General features: G+C 42.3%; 1 pseudogene across 1 annotated transcript in view; it reads right to left on the minus strand.

The window, feature by feature from the left end:
• Positions 1-3,212: 3,212 nt before the first annotated feature.
• LOC307101070 (programmed cell death protein 2-like) overlaps positions 3,213-15,556 on the minus strand; it is a 37,652-nt pseudogene continuing 25,308 nt past the window's right edge. The window contains exon 2 of the transcript in view: positions 3,213-3,936. The product of the transcript in view is annotated as a programmed cell death protein 2-like (transcript). The remainder of the gene's footprint in view (positions 3,937-15,556) is intronic.

Below are 15,556 nucleotides of genomic sequence, written 5' to 3' on the forward strand. Positions count from 1 at the left end.
CTCTGAGAAATGAGGGTAAGACTTGACTTCCTCCCTCCTTGCCCTTCTCCCAGCCTCTCATTCTCCTTCCCTTCTTTCTTCCTTCCTTGAACTTTTATTGAAGACATTCTTTGCATCCTAGTTTAGACTCAGACATTTTAGCCAGAATACTATAATGCTTAACCAGTCTCTCTACCTCCAGTATTATTGCCCCCTAAGTCATTCTCAAGAAATAACCTGAGTAATGAATCTAAAATTCCAGTGTGACTATATTCTTTCATGGTCTAATAAAGATAATTCTACCTGACCTGGCTCCCACTGACCTTTCCATAGCTTCATCTCAGGCCACCTTCCCGCATTCTCTCATCCCAGTTACTGCCACATTCTCAATGTAGTGACAGCCCTCTCTGATTTTTTGCACAAGCAAGCTCCTACTTGTTCTTCAAACTCTTATCAATTGTCCTTTCTTCTGAATGACCTTACAAAAGAGTCAGTCTTTTTCTTCTCTCTAGTCACCATGTTATCAGAGGGGAGTGTGCCTTGTCTTCCCCCCCTCCCCCAGTTGCTATTATGGGTGAAGTTCTTGCGATATCCCAAGAAAAGGAATTTTCTGAGACTCCCACTGGAAGCTGAGATACAGTAGAAAGCTTTATTTTCATGGAATCACACCCCTGGGTTTCCATAGTCCCATTTCCCTTCGTCCAGCCATAGAAGAACTAACAGTAGGTGGGGTTTCAGTAGAGCCAAAATCAAAGCCAGTGTCCAGAGTCCCCTTTCCATATTTTCGTAGTCCAATACAGCATCAGGCTAGGTTAGCTTGTGTTTCTGGCTGCAGTCCATCAATCCATTGCCTGTGGGATCCACATGGCCGTGGGCCACAGGGACAAATGCAAGAGCTCTTACCTGGAACAAGAGTCCCAGGAGCCCAAGAGAGTAAACTCCTTTGTTTAGGGGATTATGTGTTCCCAAATGTTTGCATGCTTGCGTGGCCATGCCCATTCTGGCCAACCATCTGTGTCCCCAGGTTGATTAATAGGCAAGTAGCTTCTCCATTCACCCCATTTTTACTGGGCTTGTGACTCTTCTTGCCTTTGTTGGATCCCTTCCCTCCCTGGGGACTGTGAAATTATAGCTTCCTAGTGAAGCTGCCCAAATGACATGCCTATAATATCTGGTATTTCTTTGCTCCTTTCCTATTATTAATAACTAGCTAATTAAAACGGTATTAACCATGCTTGGCATTTGCCTCTATGTAATACTTATTTCATTGTATTACTCTATTATTATTATTATTATTATTATTATTATTATTATTATTATTATTATCTCTTTCAGCCCTGGGCACAGTGCCTTGCACAAAATGGGTGGTCAATAAATATGTGTTGAGTTGTGAGCATTTCAGTGATTTTTATTTGGAATTGAACTACATAAGTATCCTCAATTTTCAACATCTTTTTTATAAGTCTAGGAATCACTGAAAATTATAGGAGTAGGAAAATATTATTTTAGTATTTCTTAATCTAAAAAAATTATATCTGAGATGTGATTCTTTATGATTTCATGTATTGATAATTAAATAAAGAGTAACATTTATGGCCATTTTAAAGTATGGAGAAATGTTTGGGCTTCTTCTAGGTGCTAAGAAGGCATTGGACAATTGTTCGTATTATGGATTCCTGCACTATTTCGGTCCCCCCAAATCAACACATCTGTTTCCTGCCCTAGAGAAAATTCTTTGCTCACCTGTAGTTTGACTTCATTTTATGTCTTCTGACATGTACTTGGAAAGCCTGTGTGACACATTTTCCTATAAATTTGGCTACAGCTTTCATTGAGCCAACTTGACCACTTTGCCTTATAAAAACACTATAAATTCCAGGATCTAATTGGCACAAGGATTAGTTTTCCAGAGATGAAGCCAGATGCAGAGCAGGTCCCAGTTATGTTCTCTTGGCTAGAATTTTTCTTGTTTCTTTTTCTTTTTTCCCCCTAACAGCATCTCTTTGAACAATATTAGGAAATTGAGCAAAAAAATATTTTTGAGGGATAGTTGAGTTATAATTTAAAGAAAGACATAGAAAATGTTATCTTTACTCTTTTACAACCCTTATTTTTTTCCAGCACCTATAAAAGTCAAAAATTTTACTTTTAAAATGCAGATTAATGGCTATAGCTTACTCTAGGTAGTTTTAAGTATTAATATATCAGTGCAAAGTTTTAAATCTTATATAGCTGTTAAAAGAATCATCTTTGCCCTGGCCGGTTTGCTAAGTGGTTAGAACATTGACCTGCAGACTCAGTTGTAGGCCCCAGTCAGGAACACTGTGGGAGGCAACCAATCGATGTGTCTCTCTCACACCCATGTTTCTCTTTCTCTTTCTCCCCCTCCTCCCTTCCCTCTGTTCTCTTTAGAAAAACAAACAAAAAAACCAAAAAACCAAAACACACACACACAAAAGAAAAAACTCCAAGGAGCTAATGGAAAGCAACAACTATGTAGCTGAAAATATTGAACAGAGATTTTAGCTGCTTCTAAATTAGATTGGCTAAATACCAAGTATTTTGGAAGGACTGCAACTTTTATACAGTTCTGATGAAAATGCAAAATGCTAAACCACTTTTGAAGTTAGATGGGTGTTTTTTTAATAATGTTAAACATCCATCTGACATACAACTCAGCCATTTCACTCATAGGTATTTGCCAAAACAAAATAAAATATATGAAAAATTAGAGATGAATGTTCATGGCAGTTCTATTATTTTAATATTTTTTACTTAATTAGGCACATAACCCATTTTTATTGAATATACTTGCAAGTAAAAATAACATTTTACCTAGCCCTACCATTCATAGTTAACCAGTTCACACTTAGTATGCATCTTACCAGATTTACTTCTGTGTACATACATATATGCAAATATTTAAAAATATATGATCATACTATGAATACCATGTATAATGGTATCTTGGTGTCTATTTAGATCTTATTTGGTGTGCATATAGTTCTGTATCATTAAAACTGCATAGCCTTCTGCTTGGTAGATACACCAAAATGTATGTAATTCCATGTTACTGGACATTTTGTTTCACCAATATTTAGATATTATAAAAATGCCTAAAAATCTTTGTACCTCTCTGTCTGGTATAATTAATTTCTTAGGATGAAGCCCTGAAAATGGAATTGCAAGGTCTAAGAGATAATGAGCATTTTTCAGTCTCTGTGAGGTTGTCTTTAAGATGAATCTGTTACATCTTGCTTCCAAATTCCCGTGTGCAGCCAGTGCCCAGTCTGCAGCCTTCAGCACAGGTGCAGGTGGTCAGATGCCCCAACCAACTCTCTTGCCCAATCTGTCGGCCTTTAGGCAGTGGAGCAGGTGAGGCATGACCTGGAATTCAAATATTCTCTTGTCACCACAAGAGCAATCTGGAATATCCTTTTCTTGAGTTATATTTTCGCCAGATATCCCAATGGGGGCAATTCCTCTGCCATATCTGAAAATCTCTCTGGTTCCGGGGCTATTTTCATTTTAAACCTCTGGAAAATTTTAACTTCTCTTGTTTCATGTTTTGCCATGGAATCCAATTCTTCCTCAGGTGCTTCACAATGCCTCCTATAATCTCTGATTCATCTTCTTTTTTTCTGAAATTTCAGGTGCAATCTCATCTTCTGTTTCCATTATGATGTCAACTAATGGGAAGTTGTGGTCTGGAATTGTGTTGTCCAAATTATCTGCATGCAAGCCTGCTTATGTCCCGATATCCAGTCTGGTGCTCCTTACTGCTGTAACGCACCTCGTGATTGGATGTTTTGGAGCTTAAACAGCCGCAGACCCTGCAGAGATGAGCCCCAGAGTTGATCTGGAAGCACAGGAGTCACCTTGTCTCTGGAAGAGGGTCCTCAGAAGGCATCTCATATGAGTAAAAGCCATTTTCCCCGGGTAGCTGATTTCTAAAAACTTGTTGGGGAACTGCTCACTGCACAGCCACCAGGCCAGGTGCCACCTCTGCAAAGCCCAGCCCCACCCCCTTGCAGCTGGGGCTGCCATGGTGCCCAGAGTGCGCTCTGAAGATGCACCATCCTCGCGGGAAGGCAAAAGCTGAGCACCTGGCATCTTTAGTTTTATTAGGCACAAACTGGAAGCAACCCAAATGTCTAACTTGGGAAGGGTTAAACGAATTTTGGTGTATCTATCTATACAAGGGAACACTACTCAGCCATAAAAATGAACAATTATCAATACACTCAACAACATGGATGAATCTCAATGAGTGAAAGATGCAAGAAATAAAACAGTGTATACTATATTTTTGCATTTATATAAAACTATGTAAATTTCAAATTAAGCTATGGCAACAGCAAGTTAGGGTATGAGGGAGGGGCTACGGAGGGCCAGAGGAAAGTTGGAGGTGATAGAAATTTGTATTTTATTGGCAGTAGTATCAGGGGTGAATCCATATGCAAAATCTCATCAAATTGTACTCTATGTGGAGTTTATTGTTCTTTAATTACACCTCAACAACCTTTTGTTTTAATATTTTAATATTATTTGTTAAAACACATGCACCCACTTTACTTGGTCTTTTCTTACAGAAAAATTTAATTTTTTCATGGGGACTCAAAAGTCAATATTGGTGATTGGTTATCTTGGACTGTATAGAACCCTACCTTGAACTGAGGCATGAGGAGGTCATTTCCCTATTTCTGTTATTCTCAAGGCAAATATACCGATCTTCATAAAATTTTTTCACCAAGTGTATTATAGTCCAGAAGTTGAAAGTGTGAAATGGGGATGATCTATCTATATAAAAGCCCACAACCCAACGGCAGAACGACCAGTCGCTATGATGCGCACTGCCAACAGCCTGTAGCCCCTTCCCCGTCAGCCATCCCCGATTGCCCCCCTCACCCCAATAAGGGTGGGGGCCAGCTGCCCAACCTCCTGCATCCCCTCCCCCACCACTGATCCCACCCCTGATCGGCCCCCATTGGAGCTGGCCTGCCGGACCCCACTGGTGCACGAATTCGTGCACCAGGCCTCTAGTAGCATTATAATTAACTAGTTATTAATAATAGAAAAGGAGCAAAGGGAAGGCCAGATATTATAAGCATGTCATTTGGACAGCTTCACCAGGAAGCTGCAACTTTATACTCCTCAGGGATCCAACAAAGGGAAGATAGACATGTGCCCAGTAAAGTTGGAATAATATAGGGGAAGATACTTTTTTGTCAGTCACACTTGGGAACAGAGATCACTGGCCAGAATGGGCATAACCACTGCAAGCGCATGAAGGTTTGGAATACTTAATCCCCTGAACAAAGATGTTGGCTCTCTTAGTTCCTCTTGGTATGCTTGACTCATGGCTCAGGCTTGGCTTTCTGGCATCCTCCCATGTAGCCCATGGCCATGCAGACCCAATATGCAATGGACTAATAGACTGCAACTAGCCAGATGTTGTACTGGACTCAGCTCCAACATGGAAAGGAAACTCTGGACACTGGCTCTGATTTTAGCTCTACTGAAACCCCAGCTACACTTCTATGACTGGACTAAGGGAAATGGGACTTTGGAAACCAAGGGGTGTAATTCCATGGAAATAAAGACTTCTACTATATTGCATCCTCCTGTGGGAATCTCAGAAAATTCTTTTTCTCAGGATATCTCAAAGACTCTACCTCCAATGGCAACCAGAATAGACAAGCCATGCTCTTCTCAGTTAATACTGACACATAAAATGAATCTAGGAGGTAATGTAATTAGCATTATTGATTACTAGAGGCCCGGTGCATGAAAATTCATGCACTGGGGCGGGGGGGGGGGGGGTCCCTCAGCCTGGCCTTCCTCCTCTCACAGTCTGGGAGCCCTCAGGGGTGGGAGGCGACCCGGCGATCAGGGAAAGGCGACGCCCCCATCACACCTCTGCTGCTGCCACTGCCAGCAGCACAAGCCTTGGCCGGCCCTGGTTACCTGAGCCTGGGCAGCCGCCATCCGAGACTTGCGTGCGCCTCGGTGGGCCCTGGGTGGCTGGGGGGCTGAGGGCACTGGGAGACTCCGGAGGCAGGTGCCCTGGTGGTGCTGAGAGGACTGGGTGCCACCATCATGTGGCTGTGGGTGCCGCCATCTTTGAGGGCGGGGAAGCAATTAGCATATTCCCTCCTTATTGGCTGTGGGTACCGCCATCTTTTAGGGCAGGGCAGTTAATTAGCATATGTCCTCCTTATTGGCTGTGGGCACTGCCATCTTTGCAATGACATGAGGGTCAATTAGCATATTCCCTCTTTATTAGATAGGATATTACTGTTAACCTCCATATATTCACTACCAACATTAAGATACATGTTTAAATTAAATTAAATTAAAGAGAACATCAATCTAGCCTAACCCCACCTCCCAGTTTATTAACCTGGGAGCCTAGCTATGAACATGAAGTGATTGGAAAATCAAAGGGCCTGAGACATTTAAAAGGTATTGGTGTCCTAGCTGGTTTAGCTCAGTGGATAGAGTGTCAGCCTGCAGACTGAAGGGTCTCCAGTTCGATTCCAGTCAAGGGCACATGCCCGGGTTGCGGGCTCGGTCCCCAGTGGTGGGCATGCAGGAAGCAGCCGATCAATGATTCTTTCATCATTGATATTTCTATCTTTCTCTCCCTCTCCCTTCCTCTCTGAAATCAATAAAAATATATTTTTAAAAAATAAAAGGTAGTACTTGTTCTTAGTCAAGCTCCTTTAATGAATACTCTGTCTCAGGTACATTGAAGGAGATTTTGTGCCTTTCAGTTTCAATCAAGGGATTATAAAAAATTAAATTCTAGACACATTGTATCTTAAAGTTGATTATATCTTAAAGTTTATGATATAAATCAATCCTTACACTCCAAGTGTGAGGATTGGTAAGGACTATCAAATATAAAGCAACAAAACAGAAGAGCTTTGACAAGTTATAGAAAAGAAACAAGAGTGAAAATCAGAAAATCATACCAGGACATTTTGCAATGTAAATATTTTAAAACTAGTGGCCCAGTGCACAAAATTTGTGCTGGGGGCGGGGAAGGGTGTCCCTCAGCCCGGCCTGCACCCTCTCCAATCTGGGACCCCTCAGGGGATAACTGGCAGTCAGACATCCCTCTCACAATCCAGAACTGCTGGCTCCTAACTGTTCGCCTACATGCCTGATTGCCCCTAACTGCTTCTGCCTGCCAGCCTGATTGCCCCTAACCACCTCTGCCTTTGCCCTGTATCCGGGACCCACGATTCCCTCCGCCAGCCTACCACAGGCACCCGGGATCTGGGCTTCCCTCCCTCTGGTCAGCCATGGGTGCCCAGGCCGGCTGCAGCTGCAGGGGATGGTGGGCAGGTGGCTTTGCCTGGACTGCAGCTGCAAGTGCTGGCTCCCGGGACTATGGATGGGTGGTTTCTCTGTCTCCGGGCCACAGCCAGCTGCAGGTACTGGTGTCTGGGACTGCAGGGTGGGCGGTTTTTCCATCTACCAGGCTGTAGCCAGCCAGGTGCTGGCGCCTGGATCACAGATGGGGGGCTTCTCCATCTTCCCTGGGATGCAGTGTGGGCAACTTCTACAGCTGGCTGTGGCCTGGGATCATGGGGCAGGCGGCTTCTTCATCTCCCGGGCCGCACCCAGCCTCAGGCACTGGGGCCTGGTTTCTCCGTCTCCCCCAGGACGTGGAGCAGGTGGACGTGAGGCTTCTGCTGCTGGCTACAACCTGGGATCATGGAGCAGGTGGCTTCTTTGTCTCCTCGGCTGCAGCTAGCCTCAGGCACTGGTGCCCAACTTCTCCAACCCCCACTGGCCTGGAGCGGCAGGGGGTGGGGCTGCCGCCGTGTTTTCAAGTTAATTTGCATATTCACTCTGATTGGCTGGTAGTGTAGCGGAGTGACAGTAATTTGCATGTTTCTCTTTTATTAGTGTAGATAAGTTCTAATTTTCTCATCCTATCTAATAAAAGAGTAATATGCAAATTGACTGTCACTCCAACACACAAGATGGTTGCCCCCATGTAGTCAAAGATGGCCACCACAAGATGGCTGGCAAGGGCGGGCAGTTGTGGGTGATCAGGCCAGCAGGGGAGGGCAGCTGGGAGGGACCCAGGCCTGCAGGGGAGGGCAGTTAGGGGTGACAGGGCCAGCAGAGAAGGGCAGTTGGGGGGGACCAGGCCTATAAGGGAGGGCAGTTGGGGGGACCAGGCCTACAGGGGAGGGCAGTTGGTGGGGGACCAGGCCTATAGAGGAGGGCAGTTGGGGGGGACCAGGCCTGCAGGTGAGGGCAGTTGGGAGGGAACCAGGCCTGCAGGGGTGGGTAGTTAGGGGTGACCAGGCCAGCAGAGAAGGGCAGTTGGGGCAACCAAGCTTGCAGGGGAGGGCAGTTAGGGGCAATTGGGCCAGCATGGGAGGAGTTAGGCATCAATCAAGCTGGCAGGGGAGTGGTTAGGGTGTGATCAGGCTGGCAGGCAGAAGTGGTTAGAGGCAGCAGGCTGGCAGGCAGGTGAGCGCTTGGGAGCCAGCAGTCCTGGATTGTGAGAGGGATGTCCGACTGCCTGTTTAGGCCCAATCCCACCAGGATTAGGCCTAAACGGGCAGTCGAACATCCCTCAAGGGGTCCCAGATTGGAGAGGGTGCAGGCTGGGCTGAGGGACACACCTGCCCCCACCCCTGTGCATGAATTTCGTGCACCAGGCCTCTAGTAAATAGATATTAGTTCCATATGAGCAGCCCTGATTTTTAGTCAGTTCTCAAAGAGTATAGACTCTAGGATATAGTTAACCAAATAATGATTTGGTCAGAGGAGTTTTCACAAACTCACCAAAAGGGATTCTTGCTCCAGCCTTACAGATAATGGACAGGCCACCCAACAAGCACAGGGCAAATCCACAACAGTCTAATTCTTCAGGATACTCCCTGTCGTGTACAGTTGAATAAAGAGTTCAAACTACTTCATGTACTTAAAGAATATTAAAAGGTCTTCTTTCAACAATGAATTAATTCCCGTCTATTTATTTTTTATCAACACTAAGGCTATGGATAATGTATTTATTTTGCAAGCAATATGCCTTTTGCCTAGAATAAACCAGCCTTCACTGTGATCTAATAAATATTGTATTTAAGTATTATCTAACTTTAAAATATTATTTTTCACAACACTAATTATGAGAGAGGTACATTACACCAATTTTTTTAGATTTAAAAAATTGTAAAACATATACTTTCTTTAATGAGGCAATATTAGAGTCCATCTAAAAACTCAAGAATCCTTAAATGATCAGATCATTAATGACACTTTCTTGAAAAAGAAAAAGAGATAAATGGTTTCACAGACAGACCAAGGACTAGTGCATAAATTTAATGGCGCAAAAATTTCACCAACTTTACAAAACTTATGCATAAGAATTTGGTCAGCACTGTCAGTTCAGATAGTTCTTATACTATTTTATATGATGTCATTTGTTTAGTTTGCTTAAAATGTTTTGTATAACTTATAAGACTTAATCCTAACAAATTCTCCATAAAATGTAGAGTGAAAAAGTATTAATTTTTTATTGTCAGAAGAGTAAAGTTTAAAAATACCTGGTGCAGCCCACAACATATTTATTTAGTAGCAAAGCTTCAGGTATATAACTTTCAAACCAACAGATTTCAGTTTTCCAAACATTTGCTTCAAAGTAAAACATCGCCATGTATTGTTAATATGTATGTAAGGATCAAGGACTTGGACAAAATTATTACAACCTCTATTTATACACTATTTATCTCCAAATATCTTGAAACTATTGACAAATTTGCTTTTTATTGCGGTTAAATGAAGGGACAAGACTCATTTTAAAATATGGAAATTCAAAGTCTAGGGAGGCAATTTGTAATTTTGTTCCAATTTGAGACTTAGCCTGGGAATATCCCTGAGAGTCCTAAGGCTTGAAATAGCAACCTCTGCAGCTGTGGCTGGGACTGGAAGCACAGCGGTGGGTCTATTAGGTAATGAAGTCGGCTGATAAGTGTCTTCTGTTATCACAAGGTAGTCCACACAATCCCTTTAAGAATCAGTTAATTTAGGTTGGATTTCTACTAGTGATTTAGTGAAATCTAAACAAGCATATTTTAATCCTCACCTGAGGATATATTTTCATTGATTTTTAGAGAGAGAGGAAGGAAGAGAGAAAAATAGTGAGATAGAGAGAGCCATTGAGGGGAAAGAGAAACATCTATCAGTTGTCTCCTTTAATTGCCCCTGACTGGGGATCAAACCCTGACCAGGAATCGAACCTGCAACCTTTTGGTGGATGGGATGATGCTAAAACAATTGAGCCACCCAACTAGGGCTAAACAAATATCTTTAATATGTCTATTTTTAAATCATCACTTTCTCTTTTAACTGAAATCCAGGTATAAAAATTTGCTTAAGATTTTTTTTTACCTTATTAAAACTAGGTATAGTTTTTACTAACATCTATAAAAGAAACCTACCGTATTTTCCAGCGTATAAGATGACTGGGCATATAGAAGATTTTCCTGGGTTAAAAAGTCGTCTTATATGCTGGAAAATACAGTATATAGATTTTTAAAAAAATATCCAATAATCCAAAAAATTAAGAGGATATTATATTATTCTGATGTGAGGAGCATGTTAGACAGAATTAAACATTGGAAAAGAAGTTAATATGCCATTATTTTGAACTATTTTAAATTTTTTTCCTTTGGAGTAGTTTCTGTATTTCTAGGGTTTGAGCAAGTATGGAGAAGGAAGTTACATATATATAATTTTTCTCTTACATTAAAAAAACTATATCACTGAGTTTTTATATCTCACGTCAAGTGAGGAAATGGGTAGCTATTTGTGATACCATTGTAATTAGCTAGTTATTAATAACTAGAGGCCCAGTGCATGAAATTTGTGCACGGGGGGCAGGGGTCCCCTCAGCCCAGCCTGCACCCTCTCCAATCCGGGACCCCTCGGGGGATGTCCAGCTGCCAGTTTAGGCCCTATCCCAGGCCTAAACTGGCAGTCGACATCCCTCTCACAATCCTGGACTGCTGCCTCCTAACTGCTCACCTGCCTGCCTGCCTGGTCGCCCCTAACTGTCCCCTGCTGCCGGCCAGGTCACCCCCCAACTGTCCTCTCCCTGCCAGCCTGGTTGCTCCTAACTGCACCCCCACCAGCCTGGTCACCCCTTACTGCTCCCACCCCCCTCCAGCCTAATCGCCCCCAACTGCCCCCCCCTGGTTGCCCCACACAGCCTGCTGTTCATTCGTTTGGTTGTCTCTCACTAACCCCCCTGCATGCCTGGTCGCCTGCTGTTCAGTCGTTTGGTCATCCTTCACTAACCCCACTGCTGGCCTGATCATAGGCAAGGGACAACCCCCGCCGTGCACGAATTTCGTGCACCGGGCTTCTAGTATAGGATAGGAAAGGAGCACAGGGAAGGCCAGACATTTTAGGCATGTCATTTGGGCAGCTTCACCAGGAAACTAGTTTATACTCCCCAGGGGTCCAACAAAGGGAAGAGGGAAGACAGATGCATGCTCAGTAAACTTGGGGGGACAAGGAAGGTGCTTGCTGTCAGTCACACCTAAGAATGGCCAGAATGGGCATGTCCACTGCAAGCATGCAACATTTGGGAATACACTGTCCCCTGAATAAAGGAGTTTACTCACTTGGGCTACTGGGACTTAATTCCCTGAACAAAGAAGTTTGCTCTCTTGGTTCTCTTGGGATTCCTGTGACTCAGAGCTTTCGGGGTTCTTTTGCTCCTGCTTCCCTGCATTCACCCACATGGTCCACGGCCATGAGGATCTCACACACAATGGACTAATGGACTGCAGCTAGCCTGATGCTGAACCGGACCGGGCTTCAACACGGAAAGAGAACTCTGGACACTGGTTTTGCATCTACCTTTAAGACATCCCAGCTACACGTCTTTTATGATTGGACAAAGGGAAATGGGACTTTGGAAACCCAGAGGTATAATTCCCCGGAAATAAAGCTTTCTGCCATATCGCATCCTCCCCTTGGTGCCTCTGGAAATGCTTATTCCAGTGGTACCCCAAGGACCCCACTCCCACGAGGCCCATTTTTCTCCAATAACAGTTGCAGAGGGCAGCTGGCTTGGTTTAACCTCATTGAATATTGTAGACGTAATCTTGTGAGCTCAGATTTACTAAAATTAATAATGGAAGGATAGGCCAAAAAAAAAAAAAAGACAGCACACTTTTAATTTTTACTGCAAATGATTAGCTTTTAATGTAAACTAAAATGATATTTCAGATTATTTTTTGAGAAAGTCCTGCCATCCTCATGTTTAAAACATCAACTTGTTATTAATTAGATAATTTAAATGGTTTCTTAAGGAAGGAGATGGGGAGAGAAAGAAGAGTTAATATTTTGCACAAAGCAGCTGTAGTTATCAAAGATGTCTGTCCATTGATGTTGTACTGAAAATACCAAAGTTTATGCTAAGTGTATGTATATGAATGTTTTTCTCTAGAACTGTAATTTTCACTTGTAAGGATAAATTTCCTAATTTAGCATTTAATTTGACTAGGTTAAAATTGTGTCTCTCCAAAGCATGTGTGTGTGTGTGTGTGTGTGTGTGTGTGTGTGTGTGTGTGTGTGTTTCCCTCAGGATCATTCTAAGACTGTGCAGGAATGAGATTTTTCTTCTGACTCTCACATTTTAAAATAGCTCACATAAATTAGGCAGGAACTGCCAACTTTTTGGTTTATAATTCTTTCTTTGTGCTAATGCTGGTAGAGGGGCATAGGGAAACGGGCCATGGGAAAACAATAGGTCCTTTCTTATCTTATTTATCATTCTACATAAACTAGAAGAAAGACGAAGAAGAGAGGGAGAAAGAAGGGAAAGGGAGGGTATGGAGAGAGAGAGAGAGAGAGAGAGAGAGAGAGAGAGAGAGAGAGAGAGAGATCTTTTCACTAACAGCACCTGAGAAAACACAGACTGAATTGAATTTTTTCATCCCCCTGGCAAACCTGCATGTGCTCTTTGTTTTGGTTAGCTTCAGACAGGAGTTTTTTGTCTGTGCTAACTAGCCACCTCAGCCCTGACAATTTCAAATTAGGTCACTATTTATAATTCAAGGTATGTGTGAAAAGCAAACGGAGGAGATTGCTCTAAAGGTAAAGACATTTAGTAAAGAAAAGCCAGAGATGTCTTTCTTGAATAAAGTGACATTTTTAGTTATTTTCTAAGTCTATTTCGCCTGAGGTACCCTTGGGTCACCAGTGAAGAGGAACTGAAAGAGTCCTAACCATCCCCTGTGGGTCCCTATTGAGTCCCCAGATGTATTTTTTTCAAGTAGTTTGTTACTTGTAGGAAGGGTGCACATCTTAATTATTCAATAACTCCTCAAGTTTTACCCAAACGATGTGTCAAAGAAATAATTTTTCCTTGCTTTAATATTATGTAGCCTTCATTTGATTACACATTTTACCAAAGATTGATTGCTCAACTTCAGGTTTAATTTTAAGATTTAAATGACTGGCTTTTCACCTGACTCTATTGTGTGGCCTGCTTCCTTTACCCCCGACGATACCAATGAGTCTTACAGGATATGCATTTCTCCCCTTTGTTTTTAGGTGCTCCACGATGGATGCCTATGGGACCCATACTCTCATAACCTGGGATACAAACCTGTCATAAAACATAAACTCCAGACATACAAATATGGTAGACTTTTGCTAAAAGTCAGATTTGTTCCTTCAGTCTACCATGGGTTTTATCGCACAAATTGATCCTGTTTTTTCCTGTTTTAAAATAAGAAATTATAGTCTCTTGAGTTGTAGAGTCTCTGTAAGAACAACAGAAGGAACACTCGGCTAATGTTCAGTGTCCATATGCTTCATTAAAGTGACCAGATGTCCTCCATTTGTCAAGAGGGACAGAGGATTTTTTTCCTCATTCCTGCTTATTCCCTCTAAAAAGTCTATCATGGATACATTTGCTGGCTCTCCTCCCAACTCTTAGTCATTCAGGCCTTGCTCTAAGAACACAATAATTGATAATCAAGTGCTTTGCACTTTGGGACTTGAGGAAATTAATAAGGTTGTTGCTCCTTTGTGGGTTCTGTCGTTTATTGTATTAAAATGTATATCAAAATTCTTATCCTGCCTATGTAGTCATATAAAGTAAATTAATAATTTAAAACAGGCAAGATCCTGTGTCTGGGTGAAGTGTGTGTGTGTGTGTGTGTGTGTGTGTGTGTGTGTGTGTGTGTATTGGGGTGGGAGGAGGGTGTCCTCTTCCCCACTGGCTGCTGCTGGGGGTGGAGTCCTTGCATATTCCGAGAAAAGGAATTTTCTGAGACTCGCACGGAAGGATGGGATATGGTAGAAAGGTTTATTTCCGTGGAATTACACCCCTGGGTTTCCAAAGTCCCATTTCCCTTAGTCCAGTCACAGAAGTGTAGCAGTAGGGCTAAAATCAGAGCCAGTGTACAGAGTTTCCTCTCTTTATTGGAGTAGGGTCCAGTTGAGCATTAGGCTAGCTGCAGTCCATTAGTACATTGTGTATGGGGCCACACAGGTGAATTCAAGGAAGCAGGAGCAAAAGGGCCCCGCAAACCAGGAGTTAAGCACAATGCTCCAAGAGGAACCAAGACAGTGAACTTCTTTGTTCAGGGGATTATATATTCCAAATTTCTGCAAGTGGCCACACCCATTCTGGCCAACCATCTCTGTCCCCGGGTGTGATTGACAGACAAGTACCTTCCCTATGTCATCCCAGCTTTACTGAGTATGTGTCTGTTTTCCCTTCGTTGGATTCCTCCCCCAGTGTTTTGCAGGGAACATTCCTAGAATGTCAGGCCTTGCCTTTGTTCATTTCCTAGTATTAAAAACTAGTTAATTACAATGTTATCACACCGACACACATTTTGAATCTTTTAAGTACTGAATTAAATAATAAAATGTGATCTCTTTACATAACAATTACGGTCAGGAAAAAATGTCCGAGATTTGGAAATGGGAGAAAGAGATTACTGGATGTCCTTCAGATGGAGGGCTGGGTGTTGTCTATTGGACTCTTTAATGATTATCAGATCCTTAAGGGGTGTGCACCTGTGAGTAATTTTGTATTGATTAGGTCAGGTATTTGTAAACATTTTAGTCTCAGAATTTCATAACATTCTTAAAAATTGAGGACCCATAAAAAGTTTAGCTTATATGGGTTTTATCTATTGATATTTAGCATATACATTAAAACTAAGAAATTAAAACATATATTTGTTCATTTATTTTAATACCAATAATAAATCCATCACCTCTTAACATAGGCACCTGCTTATTTTTAACAAAATGATTATATTTTCCAAAATGAAATGCTTAGAAGAAGAGCAACATTATTTTACAGTTTTGCAAATTTCGTTAATGTCTGGCTTGAGAGAAGACAGCTGGATTCTCATGTCTGCTTCTGCTTTCCATTCATTTCAGTCTGTTCTTTTAGTTGGAGTACATAAAAAGAAAATTAACCCCACATAGAGATGTAGTTAGAACAGAGAGGAGTATTTGAAAAGCCCTTTACTATAACTTTGCGTGTTCTTTTATATTACACCTTAGTTGA

Source organism: Cnephaeus nilssonii (assembly GCF_951640355.1).
Source record: "Cnephaeus nilssonii genome assembly, chromosome: 6".
Lineage (NCBI taxonomy): Eukaryota > Metazoa > Chordata > Mammalia > Chiroptera > Vespertilionidae > Cnephaeus > Cnephaeus nilssonii.